Source organism: Globicephala melas, chromosome 9, assembly GCF_963455315.2.
Source record: "Globicephala melas chromosome 9, mGloMel1.2, whole genome shotgun sequence".
NCBI classification, from domain to species: domain Eukaryota; kingdom Metazoa; phylum Chordata; class Mammalia; order Artiodactyla; family Delphinidae; genus Globicephala; species Globicephala melas.
The window spans coordinates 40,093,947-40,117,172 of record NC_083322.1 but is presented as its reverse complement, the minus strand read 5'-3'; the positions used below and the strand labels follow the sequence as shown (position 1 = coordinate 40,117,172).

The 23,226-nt window shown below is 41.3% G+C and overlaps 1 protein-coding gene across 4 annotated transcripts in view; it reads right to left on the bottom strand.

Annotated features, from left to right (window-relative positions):
• The window catches only part of ELMO1 (engulfment and cell motility 1), a 550,105-nt gene that overhangs the window by 391,621 nt on the left and 135,258 nt on the right, over positions 1 to 23,226 (bottom strand). The window lies entirely within an intron of this gene.

The following is a 23,226-nucleotide window of genomic DNA, read 5'->3' as shown; positions in this document are numbered from 1 at the left end:
ACGGGGCCCAAGGACAGCAATCAAAAAAAGCAATTTAAAAAGGTTATTAAGGGACTATGACCCAGCAATACCATTCCTACATATATACCCAAGAGAACCGAAACTGTATGTCCACACAAAAACGTGTACATGAATGTTCATAGAAATGTTATTCATAATAGCCAAAAGGGTAAACAACCTGAATGTCCATCAGCAGATGACCAGATAAACAAAATGTGGTAAATCCATACAACGGAATCTTATTAGGCCATAAAAAGAAATGAAGTATTGATACACACTACCGCATGGATGAATCCTGAAAACATCAAGTGAAAGAATCTAGAGGCAGAGGCCACATATTCTATGATTCCATTTATCAGAAGAGGCAACTCCATAGAAACAGGAAGCAGATTAATGGTTTCCAAGGGCTGGCGGAGGAGGATCTGGGAGTGAGTGCTAATGGGTTCAGGGGTTTTGGGGGGTGATTAAATGTTCTAAAATTGATTATGGTGATGATTTCAAAAATCTGTGAATAGAGTAAAATCCAATGAATTGAACACTTTATAAGGTGAGTTTTTTGGTACGTGAATTATATCTCAATAAAGCTGTTCTTTTTTAAAGGAAAGGTTAGAAAGGAACCTGGTTTCTTAACATTTGCTGGTCCCTACTGCATTTTGCGTTGAAGTTAAGAACAAACAGCATCAATGAGCGAGCAGATCCCAAATCGGTCCACCTCCACGTGGCAAGTGTATTTGAGGGGAGCGTCTTGAAACTTTCACTTAGCATCTTTGGCATTGAAGGGAGAATTTCACTGGTAGTTTTCTTTTCGGCCACCAGAGTACGCACCATGCTCAGCTTTCAGAAGTGGGCCTTCTGGGAGTCACAACACCGCATCCCTCACCCTGGAGCACTGAGGCCAGGAGGTTAATAAAGTGCCTTGTGGGCCCTTCTCCTGTACCGTTTCAGACAAGTCCCAAGCTAGAATTTGCTCAGGATGCAGCAGGCACGCTGAATTGTTGGGAAATTTCTCAGGATGGGCTGCCAAAAACACATAGAACACTCACTCTCTCCCTCAGCCAATTCTGACTACTTATTGGAAAATGAATTTTGTAAAAGAATTATCTGAAAGCGAACAGGCTTCAGGCCAATACTCTCTCCCAAAGAAAACCTAATCTGAACGTTTTATACTGAGTTCACGCCTGAAAACTCCATACTGACGGATCCAAACCTTCCTCGGGCAATTTCAGAGCAATCTAGAGCATCCCCAGCCAGACACCCTGGGCCACCTCTTGAGAGAGCAAGGTCTTCATTACCCGAAGTGTGCAGGCAAGGGCTGAATAGCCACCTGGCAGCCAGGCTCAGGTATGAGATGGTGAAATGAATTTCAGTCTTTTAAAAAAAAAACCCTTTCAACTCTAAAATTCTATGCCTCTGTGAGAATTGGAGAGGAAGACCACAAATAGTAATTATAGAATTAAGGAAGCCGGACACATAGCATACCTCTTTCCTGTCAGGTTCTAAATGAAAGAGAGTCAGAAGATGAAAGGCTAAAATACCTCCTTTATTAGTGATTGTGGAACACAAGGCTGAGAGTGAGAACCAGCAGACAGATAACTAAACCCTCAGGTTAACATACCCGTTGAGGTAAGACCAAAGGCAAGTTCCTTCCCAAGAGGAAAAGGGGGCCCAGTTTATTCTTCCCAAATAATGAATCAAGTAGGGAAAGAGGGTATGAAGAAACCAGGAGGGTTTAGCAATAATCTCTCCTCATGAAAATTAGGAGTGACGATGAAGCATTCCTAATAAAAGCAATAAACTAACATTTATTGAAAGTCACTGGGGTGAGGGTTTTTGGGTTTTGTTGGAACGCTTATTTAACCATCATAGTAACTTGATGCTCATTTTAAAGATAAGAAACCAAAGCTACCAAGAGGATAAATTATTTGCCCAACATCATGGAGGGGGAAGGGCGGACTCACACTCATCAGGGTGGGGAGCATATCTGACACCAGATGCTGTGCTCTCTCTGGAAAAGGTAAGAAGATCTAGATCTTGCCTTTATCTTCAAGGGGGGAGCTCATCACCTGGTCAACATATATGAGAGCAAAGAAGTAAGAACGGTATTAACAAATGCTCTGCAGATTTCCAGGTGTTCCCTGGGATGCCCTGGGCACGGGGCACCGGGTGGGAGTATGGCTGGGGTGACCTCAAGCAGTTGACTTCCAGGCCCCCATGTTGGCTCCTGCAACGTTGACTCCTGACTTTCTGGGACCCAAGTAGGAGTTCTTTGAAGAAAGGGTCTTGAGGATTGTTTAAAACAAAAGGAGTGTTAAAACCACTGACAGGCAGGGCTGGGTTCAAACGACCTCCGTCTCGCACCAGCTTGTGTGCTCAGTGCGAGCTACTTAACCGCTCTGATCTAAGTTTTCTCTTCCCTAATATGGGAAGAACAAGTCATCGCTTAGAGGATGTAGTAAGAACCAGACATGACAGATGATCCGTGCCTGGCCTAGAACTGGTTCAAAAATGAGAGCGATCTGGACTATTACACCGAGAGCAGCACGCCTCCCTTCCCAGTTGGCAGTCCATTTGCCCTCTGTCTCTTCCTTTTCCCTAAAAAGATGTTTCTTAATCAGCATTTTGTATTTTGGAATAAAAAAGATAAGTAGAAGAGCCACTATTATATGCATTAAAAACGTTAAGGTCCCGACAGAAAGGTAGATAAACTGAAAGAAATAGGCAATGGTAGACATCTGCTTCAGAGACTATTCTATCAGGAAGATCACCTGGATTGCACCTCATCTGCCACAGACTGATGACACCCTTTGCTCTCCAAGGCTGTCTAACTTGTGATGTAGACAAAGGAAAAGGCTTAGACTTACTCTTAATTTCATAAGTTCCATCCAGACGCTGCAGCATCATTTAAGAGTTGGATTTCCAGATAGGACAGTCTCAGTTGGACCCACATTTCACTTCTCACCTGGGGAATCTGCTACAAGTGACACAGCTGCCCTTTGTGTCAGTTTGTTCAGGTGTAAAATAAGGAGAACACCTGTCTCCTAAGGCTGTTCTGAGGATTAACTGAAACGATCCATTTAAAGTGCTTAGAGCAGAGAATGGCAAACACCTTGCAAACACTCACGAAAAAAAGTTAGCTGTTTATCATTAGTGCAAAAATAACATCTAAAAAGCACAGTGCTGCATATGCTTATTTGTTTTTAGCTAGTCTCTCTCTATATGTAATCCAATCAGTAAAAAGAATAGTGCCATCTATGTTATCCTGAGTCTAAGACTTTAGGAAGTCAGCAGCACATATCCAGCAGAATAACAGTTAGCAACTGTACGCCTCTTCTATCAGCAGACCAGCATGGCTGAGGAGGGAGGTCTGGCACACAGCGGGCTCCGCATCAAAGGCTGGGGAGCTGCCACTCACTCTTTTATCACAGTCTCAGGCCTCTAGGTCTGTTTCAGAGGGGCCTTCTTTGATGCAGTCCTCCAAGCATTCAATAAGGGCTGTGTGTGTGTGTATGGGTGTGTGTGTGATTGTACTTCCTTATCCTGTCCATTGGCTGCCGCCCTCTACCCGCTGACCATCACCTCTCGTTGAACCCTGACCGATACACCTCTACCTGCCGAGGCGCTGCCACAGCTTGGCCTGGTACTGTTCTCCCTTAGTGAGGTGACTAATACACTGGCCAGCTTTGCCTCATCAACAGGTTATGCCACTGACCTTTGGGAAGCAGCTTTCAACAAGACCTATCCATCAGCATTCAACAGAGTCAAGGTCACCTCTCTCGGGCCAGACAAGGAACACCACTAAATGACATATAAAAGCACATGGGGAAGGAACAAAAAATAAAAGTGAACTCCCTCCCTTCAAATGGAGAGGGGGATTCTGCAATAATGAAGAATGTATCCATCAACTCACTGAGCCAAGAAACTGTCCCATGCCCCTCTCTAGGAAATCAGCCTTTAATCTCCGATTCTCATGGGATCTTCACACCACTGGCTCTAGAATCACCATGAGTATTAAAATGCAGGTTTCCGGGACTCCCCAGCTCGCCAAGCCCACACTCAGGGACCTGGGACTCTCTATTTTCACTCTGCTCCCAAGTAATTCTGATGAATAATAAAGTTTAGAATCATCCCAGTCTAATTCATAAGACTATGCATCACATTTAGAGTAAGTATTCTGAAATTCGAGGTAATAAAGTGAGGCAAACGAGACTAATGCCAGCTCCTCAAAACTGAGGAGGAGAAAGCAGCAGAGAGAACATTTCTGTGGGGTAACGTCCTAACGGCACACAATGCACAGGAAGAATGACAAGGGGCCCAGTGAAAGCCCGCTAAAGCCCCACTGTCCCAGTTACTCCTAAGCCAGCAGTGGCAGACTGTGCTAGCCCCTGACATTCACAGGCGTCTCGAGAGGATGGCTTTGTGTTTCTTCACAGAATCAGCTCAGTGACTCGGCCTCTGTGTGGACTGGATAATAAGATCCTGCAGAAAAACGTCACTGTTGTCATATTTTTCCCTCTGAAATTTATCTCAGTATGCCAACTTTCTATGTAGCCAGACAAATTAGGAATCATTCCCTGGTCAAAAATTCCAAATTCTACCCCTCTTCCTGCTATTGAGCAAGGAAAGCAGGAGGTCGGAGGGGGAGGCGGCGGGGGAGGGGGCACTTACAACCCCACAAGCCCGGGAAGCTCCAGGATCTTTTCTTGGGCTCCTTCTTCCCCTCCTTGCTCTGTCTTTGTCTATCACTGTCTCTCTCTCCTGATGTGATGAGGCCCTTACTTTGGATGTATTACTAGGAAATAAGGCTGTTCTTCGCATCCATTGCTCAATCATCACAAAGACTGATTTTGCATGTAGACCTGATCCTTTCCATCCTTTATGTGTCTATTTGCATGATCTTCAGATCTCTGGGCTGAAGGAAATAAGTGAGGACCGCATATGACATGCCGGTTGCTAGGTTACAGAGCAATGCCTCTAGACGGAGGACTACAGGTCTAACATTTGAGGAGGACAGAAATACCCTAAAATAAATCTGAACCCGCAAAAGCCAGGAAAAAAAGGCTGAGAGGTGAGGTGGGGGAAAAGGATAAGGAAGAAAGGGTGGCAAACTATTCTAAATGTACATTTTCCGTAACTAATATTTCAGCCTTCCCCCAGGGGTCCTTCCCATCAGGGACCACGTTCTTCCCGCCCCCCCCAACTCCTCAGTCCCATATGGCTTTAGTAGCTCATCATCACCCGTGGATTTGAAGGATCTTGCTTTGACTTCTGTTCCACTCTTTCTTCAAGCCTCTAGCTAGGTTCTATTCTCAGTTATTGTGTTTCTTTAATCACTTTACTTTTCACAGCACCCAGGTACCATTTACACAATTCCCCAAACCAAGAGCAGACAGACAAGACAGGTGTTAAGTAAGATTCTGTTAACTACTTATTTGTGCTGTGTAAACACAGACCGGACCACTTTGCTCTCTTTCTACCTGTAATAAGACCTGGGTGGAAGAAGTGGAGCGAAGCGGTCAGACAGCCTGCAGGAGCCCAGGGAGTCTACAGGGTGTGGTGAGCCCAAGGGGAGGAACAGCAGGAGAATGCCTGCCTCCCTTGGCATTTTAATCAACTACTTGTAGGAGACAGAGAAAAAGAACAGTGTTTTTCTGGAGAAGAACATGCTTATCTTAAAGCAACAGGCACTATTAGATGTTCACTGCTGCTTAAAAAGAGGCACCCTTTTAGAAAGTCAGGGAAGATGCTTGTTTCCTCAGCCACTTTCATATGGCAGGAGTGAGCACACACCTGCCTCTACCTGGTGTCCAGGCCCCAGGACCAAAAGCTCAGGGTAGAACCCAATCCACGTCTGTGTCCCTCTAACACCCTAGGATAAGAATTGACTGAGTCCAATCTGTTAAAAAGTAATAGGACTTCCCTGGCAGTCCAGTGGTTAAGACTCCATGCTTCCACTGCCGGGGGTGTGGGTTCAATCCCTGGTTGGGGAACTAAGATCCCACATGCCATGTGGTGTGGCACAAAAAAAAAAAAAAAAAAAAAGTAATGGCAGGTCACTATTTAGATGGAATCCACCTTGCAGTCAGAGTAGCCAGTCCCTTGAGCACAGAAGGTGATGGGGATCTTTCTGGCAATACCGACGGTGGGATAAGCACCAGCAGAGACATAGTATGAGTGTCAAAGAATGCGGACGTGTATTCATAGACTCTCTTTCACTACAGGTGCTGTGCTGGGAGAACAACAAGGTGGTGAGGACAATTGACCAGCAGGGGTCTGGAAGCCTGAAAAGCGCAGTGAACTGGAAGGAAGGAAGCTCCAGGTTGAGCCTGGACCAACTGACTTCCAATGTGACCTTGGGCAAGCCCATTGGCTTTAGTTTCCTCATCAAAAGAATGGAAGCAAGGGGCCCAGCACCCAAGGTCAATTCTCTTCACTTCTCTTTTATTCTCAATACAATGAACAAAGAGGAAACATTTAAGGCTTTTGAGCATTATGACCAAGGGGATGTTTCAGAGAAATAAATCTGTCAGCAGCAGCGAATTAGAATGGAAAGGGAGTAAGTTAAGGAGATTGGGCAAGGTGGTGGAGGGTTCCAACAACACACAGCTGCCTCCATCACTGCAGGGCTTGGCACTTACTAAGTTAGACCCCAGGCTCCAACCATAGGACTCCTGGCTCGGAGCACCTCCAGTCTCCAAGTTCACAATCCAATAGATAAACCCAAGAACCGAAAAGCTAGTGAGTAATAAGTTCTATGACAAAAATATGTGCCTTTCCTCCCACACATAACTTGAAGGACAGTAAATAGAGACACATTTTTCATGGGTTATTTTGTAATGTTTAATAAAAGCCTTAAAAATCAAATTTTATGAATTTTTCCTTTGGAAACATCAGAGAGGCGGACATTTTACAAAAGATGTCCACTGAAACATTGTTTATAACAGAGAAATACAACTAAAAGCAAGCCCAAGTGTTTCAGTTATTCATTTATTGTCTCTCAACCCTAAATCCAACATTCTTGGCCTCACTCTGTATATTGGAGATGGACCCTGCAAGCATTTCCCGTTTGCCATCGTAGGAGAATGTTAAGCTTCACCAAAAGAGAGCATTGGAATAATCCTGCCTGGTCATAGAAAGGCAGTTCTCTTTTGAGCCACCATTTTAGTAGTAGTAGTAGTAGTAAGTGTAGAAGTCCACAGGTCTGATCCACCCTCAGGCCCTACTCCTACCAGAAGCCACTTGCAAGCAGCTCTGCTTACTCAACCTTCCAGCAAGACACACTCCCATAGTTCAGCACGGGCCTGCATCCTTCATCACTGTGGTGATGCCTCTGTGGTAGCCATGCTCTCTTTGAAGAGCCCTGGGGAAGGGGGCCGTGCCCCCTGGGGGGTCTTTAGTTCTTAAATTGTCCTCTCCTCCTCAGACTAGAGGCCACAGCTACTTTGCTACAACTGCTCCTTCTGGGGACCCACCAGAGTCCTTTGCTACCCCTTTGCTCGCAGTTAACAGATTCCACTAGTTACTGATTTTTAAATTAAATTTCCCCGGTTCAAATAATGATATTTGAACTGTATCCTGACTGAACCCTGACTGACATACCAGATCTTCCAAATGTCACTTAATATGAAGGAAAATTTAAATAAAAATGGTAAAGCAGGCCAATGATACATGATATAGCCATTAAAGTGTTGGTATGAAAGAGTGTTTAATAATATGAGAACATGTCACACTGTATTGTGAAGTATGTGAAAGGAAAATAAAAATGGAGTCCGTATTGTGAAGAGACCTCTCTAAAATGAAGCTGGGGACCTTTAAGGAAGTGTGACCTATGCACATGTCACACTGGATGGAATCTGACCTTTTGACCTGATGAAGGGATCCAGAACACCTGCCAGAAATTCAAGATACTTATCGGACCCTTATCCTAAAATAACTTGTGATGGTCTATCGACTTATTGGACCCCTTTCCTAAAACAGCTTGTGGTTCCTTAAGGACAAATATTTTCTGATTCACGTCAGAGTCAACCACAGTTCTCACCCCAGGCAACCTTTAACAACCCTGTGCCTTTTTGTCTTTATACGCCCCTGACTCTTTCTCTTCCAGAACACTCTTCCAGAGTTACCCCAACCTGTGTCTTCCGAATTGCAATTCTTAAGACCCCCAATAAACTCTTTTCTTATTTGCAGCCTCCTGCATTATTTTTTTAGTTAGCACGTGAAAAATGTAGGCTGCAAAACAGTGTTGCAGTATGAGTTCCAATTGATGGAGTATGTGTGTAGATACTGATAAAATCCTGGTGCCCAGGTAGATAATCAGGTGAACAATGCTCTCCACTTGCAACATGTGAAAAAACAAAAGAAATTAAGAAAAATGCCTGATACTGTATTTGCCCAACCCAGCTAACGAACATTGGCTATGTTTCTAGGGAAGAAAGCAACCTCCCTGGTTTTGGACAGAAGGACTTGCACAAGCTGGGGTGAACCACGTCGACCAGGCCTTGCCCTACAGTCCCATTTTTCTATTCATTTGAGATAGAGACTTGATTGCCAGGCCCTCCTGCTATCAATTTTAACCTACCCCTCAATCAAATGACATGTGCAAATGTTTAAACCTGGGTTGTGATGGGCAAATTAGAGCCTGTGGTCTTAGAAATCCACAAAGTTCTGGAGAAGAGAGATGCACTTACAGGAAAGAAGCTCATGCTTGCAAAAAAGAAAGATTTTAAAGGGCCATTCCAGTGGCATTGGCAGGGATCACTAAGGTTGCTGCTACAGCTGGGAAAATACCAACTCCATGGTCTATTCTAGGCAAAGCCGATGCAAACAACAGACTAAGGAGTGAGAACGAGACATAAACCTTTAGAGTGGAGGAGAGCTATGGAGCAAAGTGGGATGGAAACACAAGAGAAGGAAGAGTGACCGAGTTTGCTGGCTGCTTGCTGGCTGGCTTCAAAGAGACAGTGTGGTGTCACCTGTCATCCTGAACATCACCTGCTGTGATGTGAGCCTCCCCCACACTGGCATCAGATGGGCCTGAGTCAAACCTTGGCATCATCACAGACAGCTTTGTCACCTGGGCATTTGGCACAGAGCCTGGCATATAGCAGGTGCTCAGTGAACATTCGGTAAATTAATACATGGGCTTGACAACACCTCCGAGCCTCCCTCACTGCTGCATGAAGACCGTCACACCTAGGCCATATGGTGTTGTCATGGGCATTAAATTAGACAGTCCTAATAAAGACCCTGCCTGGCACACCGGAAGGACTCAAAACATCATCCATAAAGAAGAGGCAGCTGGGCTCCCCTGGTGGCGCAGTGGTTGAGAGTCCGCCTGCCGATGCAAGGGACACGGGTTCGTGCCCCGGTCTGGGATGATCCCACGTGCCACGGAGCGGCTAGACCCGTGAGCCATGGCCGCTGAGCCTGCTCGTCCGGAGCCTGTGCTCCGCAATGGGAGAGGCCACAGCAGTGAGAGGCCCACGTACCACGAAAAAAAAAAAAAAAAAGAAGAGGCAGCTTAGGTACTGGGTAATGAAAACATGAAAAATCTGCCAGATCAAGAAGGGGGAAGGCAGAGGAAATATAGGTCAAGCCATTCTGCTCCCTGCCCGGAACACTGCAGGGCAGGGATTCTTTTTCCTTTCTTTTTGCCCCCTGGTCATGGATGTTTTGGCCGTCTGGTGAAGTCTATGGGTCACTTCTATAAATAACGTTTTCAAATGCATAAAATAAAACACATGAGCTTGCAAAGAAACCAACAGTTACCCAGTTTTTAAAATTGTACCATAGTAATATATATGCTTCTTTATCAGTACAGGTATCAGCAAACTTTTTCCAGAAAGAGTCAGGTACTAAGTAGTTTAGGCATTGCAGGGAAAGAAATTTTCTGTTGCAACTATGATACATAAATGAATGGGCATGGCTGTATTCCAATAAACTTTATTTACAAAACCAGGTGGCAGCCTGGATTTGGTCCACAGGCTATAGTTCACTGGCGCCTTTATTAATGCATGAAATAACAAGATACATTATAAGCGCTAATAACTACCGTAATTTCTAATTAATGTAATGATCATAAATGACATTTTGAGATCACTGCAATAACAGTAATAAGTGGAAATATCTATGATTTCTACCGGTAACATCAATACAGATACTGTTTATACTATCATGGCTGGTTGTCTACATTCATCATTGAAATAATGCAAAATTTTTATTTTCACACAGTTATAACTTTCTTCCTATACAAGTTCATGGAGCCTGGGTTAAAACAGTGGCTTTCCACTGTACTTAGAAGAAAATCCCTATTCCTACAATGGTTTAAAAAACTCCCGATGTGGCCCTGGCCAAACTCTAACAATCATATCTGATACTCCCCCACTCCCCAGCTCACCATCCTGCTCCCCTTTGCTCCTTATCACACCAAGCCCTTTGTGCTTCAAGGCTTTTGTACTGGCTGTGCCTTTTCCTGCAATGCTATGATCTGCCTCCTTGTGACTCTCAAGTCTTGGCACAAATGTCACCTCTTTAGAAGGACACTCCCTGATGCTTTACAGCAATCTTGGCTTTAAACCAAGTCAAGTCGTATTTCTAATCCATTCCTGAACCTAAATTACATGGCTAGCCTGGCAGACTGAGCTCAACAGCAATGCCTGCCTACCACACTCTGGCCCCAAATCTTTATCATGTTACCCCATTTATTTCCTTCAGAGCACTTACTCCAATCTGAAAATACCTTGTTCATTTTTTTAAAATCTCCTGTCTGTCTCTACCCACACCCATGAGAACACATACACAAGAGGAGTGGGCATCTTCAGCTTTTGATCATCACCAGTGTCAAAAACAGTGCCTTGTATGTAAAACATGCTCAATACATACTTTTTGAATGAACGGAATGGATATTTTCATCGTAATAGGACCTAAAGCAATAGCCAGAATATATCTGTAAACTAAAACTAACTGGCCACTTATGTCTTCAAAGATAGAAACACTGTCCCTTTCTTCCTCCCACAATTCAGATAAATCTCAGACCATCTTTCCTTTCCTTCCCTATTCTACAATCTTCAGTCAACCAGCGGCTATTTATTTCATGCCTACTAGGAGGCACGTGTATCATTAAGCATTTTTAAAAAAGGGATAACTGAGATATAATTGCTCATGTCCCACTATCAATCCTTGTGTCCTCAATAATGTCCTGAATGGAAGTGAACCATATTCCACCATATTGTTCACCTAAGCCACAGCATCAGGCTGCTCTAGCACAGAAGCAGAGTTACAAACAGCCCCAGACATCTACAACTGAGCTCTGACGCCCACAAAACCGTCCAGAACCACTCCCAGAAACTCACCTGTTTCAGCCCTAAGAGGAAGGGCCCAGTGATGAGAAGAGGCCAGACAGGGGCCTTAGAAAAGCAGGATTGGCCTCAGTGTTGGAAGTGAAAGTACCCAACAGGACACACTAGAGAACGAATGGGCTTTAGCTTGAATCCCACTAGAAGTTCCTCCCTTCTATCCTATCTCTTCTTCCTTCTTGCACTAGGAGAAAAATTAGAGTTTAAGTAGACTTCTCCAGAGAAGTCAGGATGGATGATAAATGAAAGAGGAGGTAATTAAGCAGTCAAAACTTTGAAAGTATTACCATAAAAATTCTAGAAGAAAACACAGGCGGTAAGCTTCTTAACATGGGCCTTGGACTTTTTAGATTTGACACTAAAAGCAAAGGCAACAAAAGTAAAAAAATAAACAAGTGGGACTACATCAAATTAAAAAGCTTCTTCACATTAAAGGAAACCATCAACAAAATGAAAAAGCAACATACTGAATGGCAAAAAATAATTTACAAATGATTTACAAATCATGTATCTGAGAAGGGGTTAATATCCAAAATATATGAAGAACTCTTAAAAGTCAATAGCAAAAAAACAATCTGATGAAAAAAATGGGCAGAGGAACTGAGTAGACATTTTCTTCCAAAGGAAAATGGCCAAGAGGTACATGAAAAGATGCTCAACAACCCTAATCATGAGGGAAATGCAAATTAAAACCACAATGAGATACTGCCTCACACCCGTTTTCATTGGCTATCATCAAAAAGATAAAATAATAACAAGTGTGTGCAAAGATGTGGAGAAAGGGAACCCTTGTGCACCGCTGGTGGGAATGTAAATTGGTGCAGCCACTATGGAAAATAGTATGAAGCGTCCTCAAAAACTTAAAAATAGAACTACAATATGATCCCACAATCCCACTTCTGGGTATTTATCCAAAGAAAATGAAACCACTGACTTGAAAAGATATATGCACCTCCATGTTTACTGCATCATTACTCATAATAGCCCAGATATGGAAACAACCTAAGTGCTCACTGATGAATGAATGCATCAAGAAAATGTGGTATACATATATACAATGAAATATCATTCAGCCATGAGAAACAGGAAATCCTGTCATTAGCTACAATATGGATGGACCCTAAGGATATTATGCTAAGTGAAATAAGTCGGACAAAGATAAATACTGTATATCTCACTCATACGTGGAATCTTCACAAAAAAAAAAAAAAAAAGCAAACAAACCTCTAGTTCATAGATACAGAGAACAGATTACATTGGTGGTTGCCAGAGGCGGGGAGTATGGGGTGGGCAAAATGGGTGAACGGAGTCAAAGGTACAAATTTCCAGTTATAAAGTAAATAAGTGATGGGCATGTCATGTACAGCACGGTGACTACAGTTAATAATACTGTATTGCATCTTTGTAAGTTGCTAAGAAAAAAATTGTTAACTACATATGGTAAGGGGTGTTAACCAGACTTACTGTGGTGATCGTTTCACAATATACATAATGTTGAATCATTATGCTGTACACCTGAAATTAACATAATGTTGTGTCAATTATACCTCAATTTTAAAAAACTTTAAATGTATTAAAAAGCTCATCTACATCTTAGCTTTTCTTCTTTTTTTTCACTGGAGCATCCACCCTGCACTTGGACATCCAGGCCTTGCCTCTAGAAGCTGTCTGTCTTGTCGGGAGGACTCACCCTAAATTCCTCTAAGCACAAGTGAAGTAGTGAGCAAGAAAAATAACACATTAAGTCAATTAGGACAGGTGTTTTCCTTAAGAGTTGATCCAAAAATAACAGCCAGAGAAACATTTCTTTTATAGACTTATTCTCTGCCATAAACGTGCTATCCAGATGAATTAACTAACTGGTATGAAGGGACTTCTACTTGGTAAAATAAATGCCTTTTTCACATAGAGACTCTGTAATTAAATTCTGGGTTTTTACTATAAAAAGATACTGTGAGGGCTTCCCTGGTGGCGCAGTGGTTGGGAGTCCGCCTGCCGATGCAGGGGACGCGGGTTCGTGCCCCGGTCCGGGAAGATCCCACATGCCGGGGAGTGGCTGGGCCCGTGAGCCACGGCCACTGAGCCTGCGCGTCCGGAGCCTGTGCTCCGCAACGGGAGGGGCCACAGCAGTGAGAGGCCCGCGTACCGCAAAAAAAAAAAAAAAAAAAAAAAAGATACTGTGAAACAAGATGACATACATCAGAGAAACATTAGCTGATTTAAAAGAAAAGGCTTTTAGCAAAAGGTAAAGATTTAGATAAAACTGAGTTAAAATCTAGGCTGTACAGTTAATCATATATAATCATCAGGTTACTTAATCTCTCTGATACTTAATTTTGTTAATAATAAAAAACAGGAAATACACTGATAAATACATCTCGGTGTATTTGCAGAAATTAAGCTCAACAGAAAGCCTTGTACACAGCAAACACTCAATAAATCGTACATAAATAGTCATAAAGAGTGGAAGTGCTTAAAAACAGATACGATTTATGATAGATACAAAATTATGAGGTACCTAGGCACATATATTACTAAATATATACAAGAACTTTGAGGTAAAAATTATGACTTTGTTGAAAAAGTTTAAGGAACATTCTAATAAATGGAAAAATATATTTTCGTGGATGAGATAAACAATATGCTAATGAAAGCAATTTCCCTCCAAAATTAATCCATAAATTAATTCCATTTTAATCAAAATTTTTACAGGATTTGACAAACTGATGCTAAAATTCATTTGGCAAAGTAAAAGACTTACACTACGCAGGGTGATTTTGATAAAGGAAAAGAAGACAGATTCATCCCAGTAAACATCAAGCCTTGTTACTGAGTTGTAAGTGCTCAAAGCTGTACGGTAAGGAACAAAACAGAAAGCCACTGAGATGCCGATAATCACGGAAACTTGACTCACTACAGAGGTGAGATGTAAATCATGGGGGTGGGAAGGTGGGTAATGAATTACTCAATAAAAGGTGCTAGGAGGAAAAAGATAAAATTAGATCCCTACCTAATAGAAACATGCGCACACGCGCGCGCGCGCACACTCACACACACACACACACACACTCTCTCTCTCTCTCTCTCTCTCTCTCTCTCTTTCAAAATGGATTAATGATCTATATGAAAATCAAGACTCTTTAACTTCTGAAAGAAAATAAAAGAGAATATCTTTATAATACATGACTAGTGGAAGTGCTTTTAAACAAAACATAAGTAGCCCAAGCAATAAACGGAAAAGTGATCAATCTGATCATATTAAAATGGTCTTATTAACTTCTGTTTGACGAGAGACACCATAGAAAATTAAACAGTTATGGACTAGGGGTAGCTAGATAAAAAAGAATTGTCCATATCCTATAAAGAACTCCTATAAATCAATGAGAATAAAACACTCCCCTCCCGCTATTCGACAAAGACTGTACAGGCAGTTTGCAGAAGGGAAATCTGAAGCATAACAAACATAGGAAATAGGCTCAGCCTCAGCAATTAGGGAAATACACATTAAAGCCACAAGAAGTCGCATGCCCCCCATGCCCCATCCAGTTGGCTAGCATTAGCAGGACTATGACAACAAACACAGGGTGAAAAGAAGGGAAGAGGAACTCTACTTTGTGGATGGGACCAGGCTAGCAGAACCGCTTTGGAAAGCAGTTTGGCAACTCCTAGCAAAGTTAAAGATTCAACCCAACAGCTTCCTACTTTCTATTCTAGAGAAATGTTCAAATGGAATCACATGAACAAGAATATTCATGACAGCACTATTTGTGATACCAAAATTGGGGAAACAGCTGCTTATCTGCAGAAAAAAGGATAAATCAACTGTGCTTTATTCATGCCATGGGACATTATTCATTATTTATCTCAAAAATATAACTTTGGGTGAAAAAATGAAATTGCACAATGTTACCTTCCGTATGATACCAATCATTTAAATTTTAAAGTATAAAACAATTCTCTATATTATTCATGAATACATACCTATGTAGAAAATCTATAAAACATTCATGAGAATAATAGACATCCATTTCAGGCTAGTATTTACCTCTGGGGAGGGAGGAATAGGAGGAGAGGCAGGAGAAATGATAGAAGAGCGTTGCAGCTGGATTTGTACTTTTCTAAAAAAGAAAACCTGAAGCAACAGGCAAAATGTTAGCCTCTGTTAACATCTAGATGATTGGGTGTATGGGTATCAGTTATATCATTTTCTGTATTTTTTTTTTTTTTTTAGCGGTACGCGTGCCTCTCACTGTTGTGGCTTCCCCCGTTGCGGAGCACAGGCTCCAGACCCGCAGGCGCTCAGCGGCCATGGCTCACGGGTCCAGCCGCTCTGCGGCATGTGGGATCTTCCCGGACCGGGGCACGAACCCGTGTCCCCTGCATCGGCAGGTGGACTCTCAACCACTGCGCCATCAGGGAAGCCCCCATTTTCTGTACTTTTTGAGAGGTTTGAAATATTGCATGCTTTAGAAGTTTTAAATTACTATTTAAATGACTTCTGATTTCAAAACAATCACTAGTGCAAAACTCATCTGTCTAAATCAAAAGTAGTGGCTGGATTTCTTACATCTATGCATTACTTTGTAATGAAGGAACAATTAAAGATAAACATATATTTAAAACCAATGTGCTGACTATAAATTAGCCTTGTACAATCCTGCTCTTTTCCCTGCCAACAGCTACATTCTTAAAACAACCAAAATGCAGTCTTTTTAAAAAGTGCCTATTAGTCAAGCCAGTGGTTTTCAAATAATGGAATCTTTTTGTTCTAGAAAGGGAAAAAAATCCCTCAGAACCTAAAATAGACAAAGAGGTATTGTATTAATATTAACATGTTTTATGAGCTTAGGTTTGTAAATGTATACTTTTTAAGGTAATCAGCAAGAATAATGAGGTTTTTTTATTAACGTAAAAATTTAATATCTGGCATTATGGATGATCATTACAATAATATAACAAGCTTCCACATTCAATTTGCTTTTGTGTTCTGTTATCTTATTCAATGTAGAGAAAATCTGGATACATTCACACAATGTGCTCATTTTCTGTTGTTACAAAACAAATTACCAAAACCTTAGAAGCCGAAACAAATGTATGATGTCACAGTTTCTATGGGGTCAGGAGGGTAGCACATTTTAACTGGGTCCTCTGCTCGGGGTCACACAGGGCTGAAATCAAGGTGTTAGATGGCTGCATCCTTATTTGGAACTCAGGGGCCACTTCCAAGTTCATTCCAGTTGCTACTTAATTTGTTTCCTGTGGTTGTTTGACTAAGATCCCACTTCCTCCCACTTCCTCCCATTTCCTCACCAGCTGTTGACCAGGGATCATGCTCAACTCCCAGAGGCTGCTCTCAGGTCCTTACCCTGTAGCCTTCTCCACAACCTGGCAATCTGCACCTTCTCAGGCCAACAGGAGAGCATCGCTTTAATGCTTCACCTTCTTTAAAGGGCCCATCTGATTAAGTCAGGTGCACAAGGCTAATCTCCCTTTTGATGAACCCAAAGCCAACCCAAAGTCAAGTGATCATGGACCTTAACTGTATCTGCAAATCCCTTTGACAAACTGTGATGTAATCACCTGAGTGACATCCCTTCAGATTCACAGGTCCAGACCACACTCAAGAGGAAGGATTTGAATGGGGCATGCAACAGTAGGGGATGGGAATCTTGGGCGCCACCTTAGAATTCTGCCTACCATACCCAGATATGTAGTTGTCAATGGTGACCTTTAAATCTCAGGAGTTTCTCCGGATGCTTGGAAAGGGAACAATAGGGCATTTTTTTCTTTCAGATCTGTGTAACTAACATCTAACCTCAACTCTCATTCCTCATAATAAATACTGGAAGTCAGGCAAAAAAGCACCCCAAACTTACATAAAGGAATAAAATTGGGTCTTCCCCTGTTACTAGACACCTGACATGCAGCCCAGCCAAGCAGCCTGAACTAGCCCTGACTGTACATGAAGCAGGCACTCAGGTGCGGCACAGGTAAACTTACTTAGGTGATTTTACTCGAGTGGGTAGATTCATGCCTGATTTAAAATAAAACACTCCAATCTTCCCAGTCAATGACACGTTTATAAGAAGTGTAAATGTATGCACAAGGATGAAGGAAATAAAATGCTTCATGTTGAGGTCCACCTAAAGTCAACTTAACCCAACAACTTAAGTTAATAATAATAAGGTTATTACTACAGTTTATGTTGATTTTTTATTCATGTTGAAACAGTTCAAAATAATCATTTAAAAGGCCAGATAAATCAAATACTTCTGCAATTCATGAACCATCCCTAAAATCCCCTGAAATGGAACGTTCTTCACAATAATATAGAAGATCTCAGTGTCAGTTCCAAAGATGACACTCATAGTTGTGTGACCTAAACTCCAAAACCTCCCAAGACCTCTGTGAGCCCTAAATGCTTAAATGAAATCTCTCATGAAAGTGCCCGGCACCCAAGGGGTCATCAGTAAACAGTGGCTGAGTTAAGTCAGGACGACCCAGTTTGACTCTTCGTTCAACTTCTATTGATATTTTGTAAGGAAATGGTTAAGGAATTACACAAAGACTCAGTTTAAGGAATGGGCACTTTAGTGTTGTTTAAAGAAAAGGGAGAGAGAGAAAGAGGAAGAAAGAAAAAAAGCAAACAATCTAAAAATCAAAACAAAAAGAACTGACTTAAAAACTGAGTTCAATACTTCTCAGCCATTAAGTTTGACGAATAAATAGGAAATATGACTCACTGAGGGATGACCGTGGGCTAAGTGCCTGGCAAAGCGTTTTGCCAGCATTATCCAATTTAATCTTCATTACATAGTGAAGTAGGCAGAGTACACTAACATGTTAAGATGCCCGCTATATATTAAGTTAAAATGCAAGTTATGAAAGAATGTGTATGCTATGATCACATTCTACAAAACAAATGCACACTCAAACTCCAATTTTGAAGTGTATATACTAAAATGTCAGTGGTTTTCTCTGAGCACTAGGATTCTGATAATTAAAACAATTTGTACTCTTTTTTTTACTTCTAATATGTCTCCAATGTGCTTATCCGCTTATGTAAATTTTTTAATGAAACTTGAGATTTCATATCTGTTTGCTTAGGAGTAGCAGATACTGAAAAAAGGAAAGTTTTATGTAAGTTGCATTATATTAGTCAAGTGGCACCTCACTATTTTTTTATACCTAAAAATCTAAACCTAACTACAGTGCTTGCAAGTCTAAAGTTTCAAGAGAGAGGGCATCTGAACATAGAGGAGAGAAAGAAAAGGAGATGAACAGAGACTAGGAAGAGAAATTTTTAAAAAGATGGCTAATAACCTAAAAAAGGAGATGGTAGTGAGGAAAGATGGAGTGAAAGAAAAATAAAGTTACAGACTAACAGAAAGGAAAGAAGGAAGGAAGGAAGGGGTCAGCAGGAAGAAAAAGGGTCAGAGGAGAACTAAAAATAATAGGGAGCAGACTAACAATACAATAGGGAGCAGACTAGCAATGAGAAAAGAGAAGAAATACATTTAAAAAATAAGAATAGAGGAGGAACCATCCCTTCCTATTCATCTCTAAATGAAATGGAAAAGCTTAGATAAGATCACAATGAATCACTTTTAAAGTAATTTTTTATTTTTTTTGTATTTTTCCCCTGTAAGAGTGAGAAGTGATTGAAGAAGGTACTTGATAACCAAGGTTAACCTGCCCTGCACCAGCCCTAGAGACTTGATAGGACTGCAATTAACAAACCAGGTATCTTTTAGCTTTCTCTTTAGTCACAGTACCAAGCACAAGACTGTCTTTGATAAATGAAGAGCAGTTACTGGTTTACAAGTGGAGTTGATGGTAACAAAGCACTTATTTTTTAACTTTAATCTTCAGACACGGCAAAGGAAGTAAACCCATTTCCCCAAGAATTATACTCAAAAGAAGGTGTAAATATCAAGGTGCCTAATTCCCTCTAAATTCCTCTGAACACTTGTTCAATTTACCCAGCTTCCCCTCTCCACCCTTAAAAAGAAGCAATAAATTGTTCCTCCTCCTGTATCTTTTATCAATGTGGAAAATCACCTCATTGCTGCTCTATGTTTTAATGCTGTAAACTTCCTTCTATATTTCTTATTTTAACTACCTTTTCTTCTTCCTCTTAGCTTAAAAAGTTGAAATCTAGCAAAAGTAAAAGATAAATTTAATCTTTGGATAACTTCTGGAAAATAGTAACTCTATCTAACAGCTTTTTCCTGAAAAAGAAAGGTAATGGGATATGGCATATGGTGGTTTAATTAAAAAGCCCCAAAGTTGTTTGCCATCCTTTCCATAGAGAGGAGGAGCCCATGTCTTCTCCCCTTGAATCTGGGGAGGGTTATGACTAATTTCAGCAATAGAGTACAGCAGAAGATTCTACAGAACTTCCAAGGCTAGGTCATAAAGAGCCATACAGCTTCTTCTTGGTTCTCCTGGAATATTGGCTCTCAGGAAATGCCCTCTCAGGGGGCTTCTAGGAACATTGCCACCATGCTGTGAGGAAGCCCAAGCCACATGGAAAGACCACAGGTAGGCAGTCCAGTGTACAATCCCAACTGAGCTCTGCCTTTGCGTCATCCCAGCCCAGGAGCCAGACATGTAAGTGAAGAAGCTCCCAAATGATTCCAGCCCCCAGGTATTTGTGCCTTCCCAGATGAGACTCCAGACGTCATCAGAGACAAGCCATCATCCTTGCTTTGCCATGTCCAAATGCCTCACCCAGAGAATCAGTAAGTATCATCTCCACTAACAATGGGTTTTGCTTCAGGTTACCAAATATGGGGTATTTTTAATGCAAAAATGAACAGAACTATGGAGATAAAAAGAAATGATCATGCAATAGTTATTACTGTAACGTAACTCTGATCACAGTGGAAAGTGTGTGGGCATCCTAGAGCCCCAAATGTCACAGAGTGCCATATCCAGAAACCAGCTGCAGGCTTACTACCTTTCTTGGGTTGAGGCAAGATCTCCTTCCTCTGCCCTCTCCCCAGTCTTTCTACCAAATTTTGTATCTTTCTTTTATTTCTCTTCTTCCTTTTGTTCATGCCTATCCCTCAAGTGTGCCCTTGAGTCACTGATTTACTGATGTAGTGGGTATTCATTTTTTCATTAAATAAATATTTTTTTGTGCATTGTTCTAGATACTGGGAGAGTAGAGTGAGGATATATAACTTTGCGACACTGTACAGCAAAGAACGTAATGAAATGTTTTTCACACTATGGATCACAATCAGTGAAAGTCATGAAGTCATCCTGATGGATCCTAGCAAACATTTAAAAAACATAAAACAAAACAGAAAATAATAGACTAAAAATAACAACAACAATGAAAACGCATTTCGGTGACTATTGTTTCATGACTATTTTGTTACCTTTGGCACAATGTATATATTCTGTCTTCAACTTAAAACTTGGAGAAATATAGTCCAATAGCTATTCAAAAATAAACCTCACTCCTAGAGTATAAAAAACATGAATGGGATTGTACTTAGGAAATTTGCAATTAGGTTTCTGGCTTTGGGACACAATGTAAGAGTCGCAGGGCCATTCTCAGAACTAATCTCCTCTACTGATAATGGGTTTTTGCTTTTTACTGTTGTTTGTTTTCTTTACAAGGGGTGTTCTGGTGTTTCTAGGATCATTTCTGGTAAACAAGTGCCTGCCTTTGCAGGAAACCCATGTGTCATTCATCCTGTAACTGAGCATTACACAGTTAAATGTTTCAGTACTTGAGTCAATCTATTCATTTGTTTAATAGCTGAACTGGAGAACATGGAATTATCATGACCTCTGGCATTTATCTTTGCCTGCAATTCTAGAAGCAGTAGTATCTTACCAAACACAAGCTAGGGAGCCTAAGCAAAAAAAGTTAGCCGCCTGTGCAATCATCTTGTTATAGCCTCTATCCAACAGTCGGTGGTAAACATTAAATAACAAGACATAAAACCCACTGACATCTGAGTAATGCTGGTGGCAGTCAGTACCCTCCTCTCCCCTGCTCCCTCTCATTTATATTACTCAACTTGGACTGTCTTTTTTTTTTACTTCATCCTGAAATAAGTATATACTCTTCCAAGTCCTCTCTAGAGGAAAAGCACTAAATGATTTTAAATGATAGCTCCCATCCAATTCCCAAACTCTTAATTAGAAAACTCTAAAAACACCCAAAAAATGTTTTTAGAGACTTCAGTAAGTTTAATGCCAATTTAGTTTGAGTCACTAAGAGCAAAAGTACCAGGAGAGAGGTGGGGCGACATTCCCAGAAAAGAAAACAGCTGGCTGAAGCCTAATGGCAGGGCTGGATAGCTCCTGGGGAAAGTTAGGACACTCTGATGCATGTATGCATGTGTACCAGTGTGTGAGTATACTTCAATTTTCACAGGTTGGGCTTGATGAATTGAGAAAGGGCTGAGGGAACCCAAGAGTAGTACGTATCATTCTATCCCAAACAACGTCCCAGGAACCAAAAACCCAAGTATGTCATGTGGCTATCATCCTGCCCTTAGCTCAACTGCAGCCTTTTGTCTTTGGTGACTGAACTGGGAAAAATCCAATATGTTCTTAAAGTAAATATGAATAATATTAATAATCTTTTGGTTCCTGGCTTGGAGAAACTCAAAATGTAAGGTCTGGGGGATGATAATAAAACTTTCTTGGTTCACATGTGGCATGTTGCTATAGACTAAATGTTTGTGTCCACCCAAAAGCCATTTGTTAAATCCTAATGCCCAGTGTGATGGTATTATGAGGTGTGGCCTTTGGGAGGTGATTAGATGATGAGAGGGGAGCCCTCAGGAATGGGATTAGTGCCCTTATGGAAGCTGCCTCTCCCTTTCTGCCTTATGAGGTTACAGCGACAGAGGGCCATGTATGAACCAGGAAGCAGCCCCTCACCAAGCACTGAATCTGCCAGCGCCTTCATCTTGAACTACCGGCCTCCAAAACTGTTGTTTGTAAGACACTCAGTCTATGGTATTTTTGATAGCCAAGCTGAAAGGACTAAGACACAGCAAACACGATATGACAAATTCCAAAGTGCTTTTCCTGTTGCTCAAGATTCTTGCTACAACCTCTGTTCTTAGTGACTGGCTTTCACCGTATGTACATATAATTCCAACTGCAAACACTTGCATTCAATTGTTCCTTGGTTATTGGAAAATGTGTCACCACAGTGGAGTGTGACTATCCTAAGTTTCTCCTTCATTTAATGAAAAAGAGTATGTGGAGTGGGGAGAAAATGCTGACAAGGTTTCAAAGTCACTGCCCATGTTTTCCTTCATGGAAACTCTAAAGCATGTATTTAAGCCTAGGAATCTCTCTACTCATCCGTGCTCACTGCTTCCACAGAGCCAACTGCCGGAAATAAAGAACCGAAGATGGGTGAACTACAAGAATATAAACGGATCCCCCTGGGTGAAGTAAAGTAAAACTCACTTTCTCAGAATTGAACAACAAAAATCATAAAATTGGGGGTAAATTATCTGTCAAAACTACAGTTTGGTTCTTAGAAGTTGTTGTTTGCTATAATGAAAATAAAAATGATAATACTGACTTTGAAATATTACTCTTTGACCATCTGCCTAATGAATAATTATTTGTATGAGGTACCAGAGGGTCTCTTATTTTTCCCTCCCCATAGCTATTGCTGTGGACTAGATAAATTCATACAGCTGACCAAATTCTCAGAAACAGGTCATTTATTCTAAAGAAGGAGTACTTAAATCCATGGGACTGGGTTTAAGTATCATCTTATGAAATCTGATGAATCTTTAAAAATTTTAGTCGACACCCAGCACAGTATAAATATTATGTGTGTGTGTATGTATGTAAGTACTTATTTTGGAAAAGATAATTAATC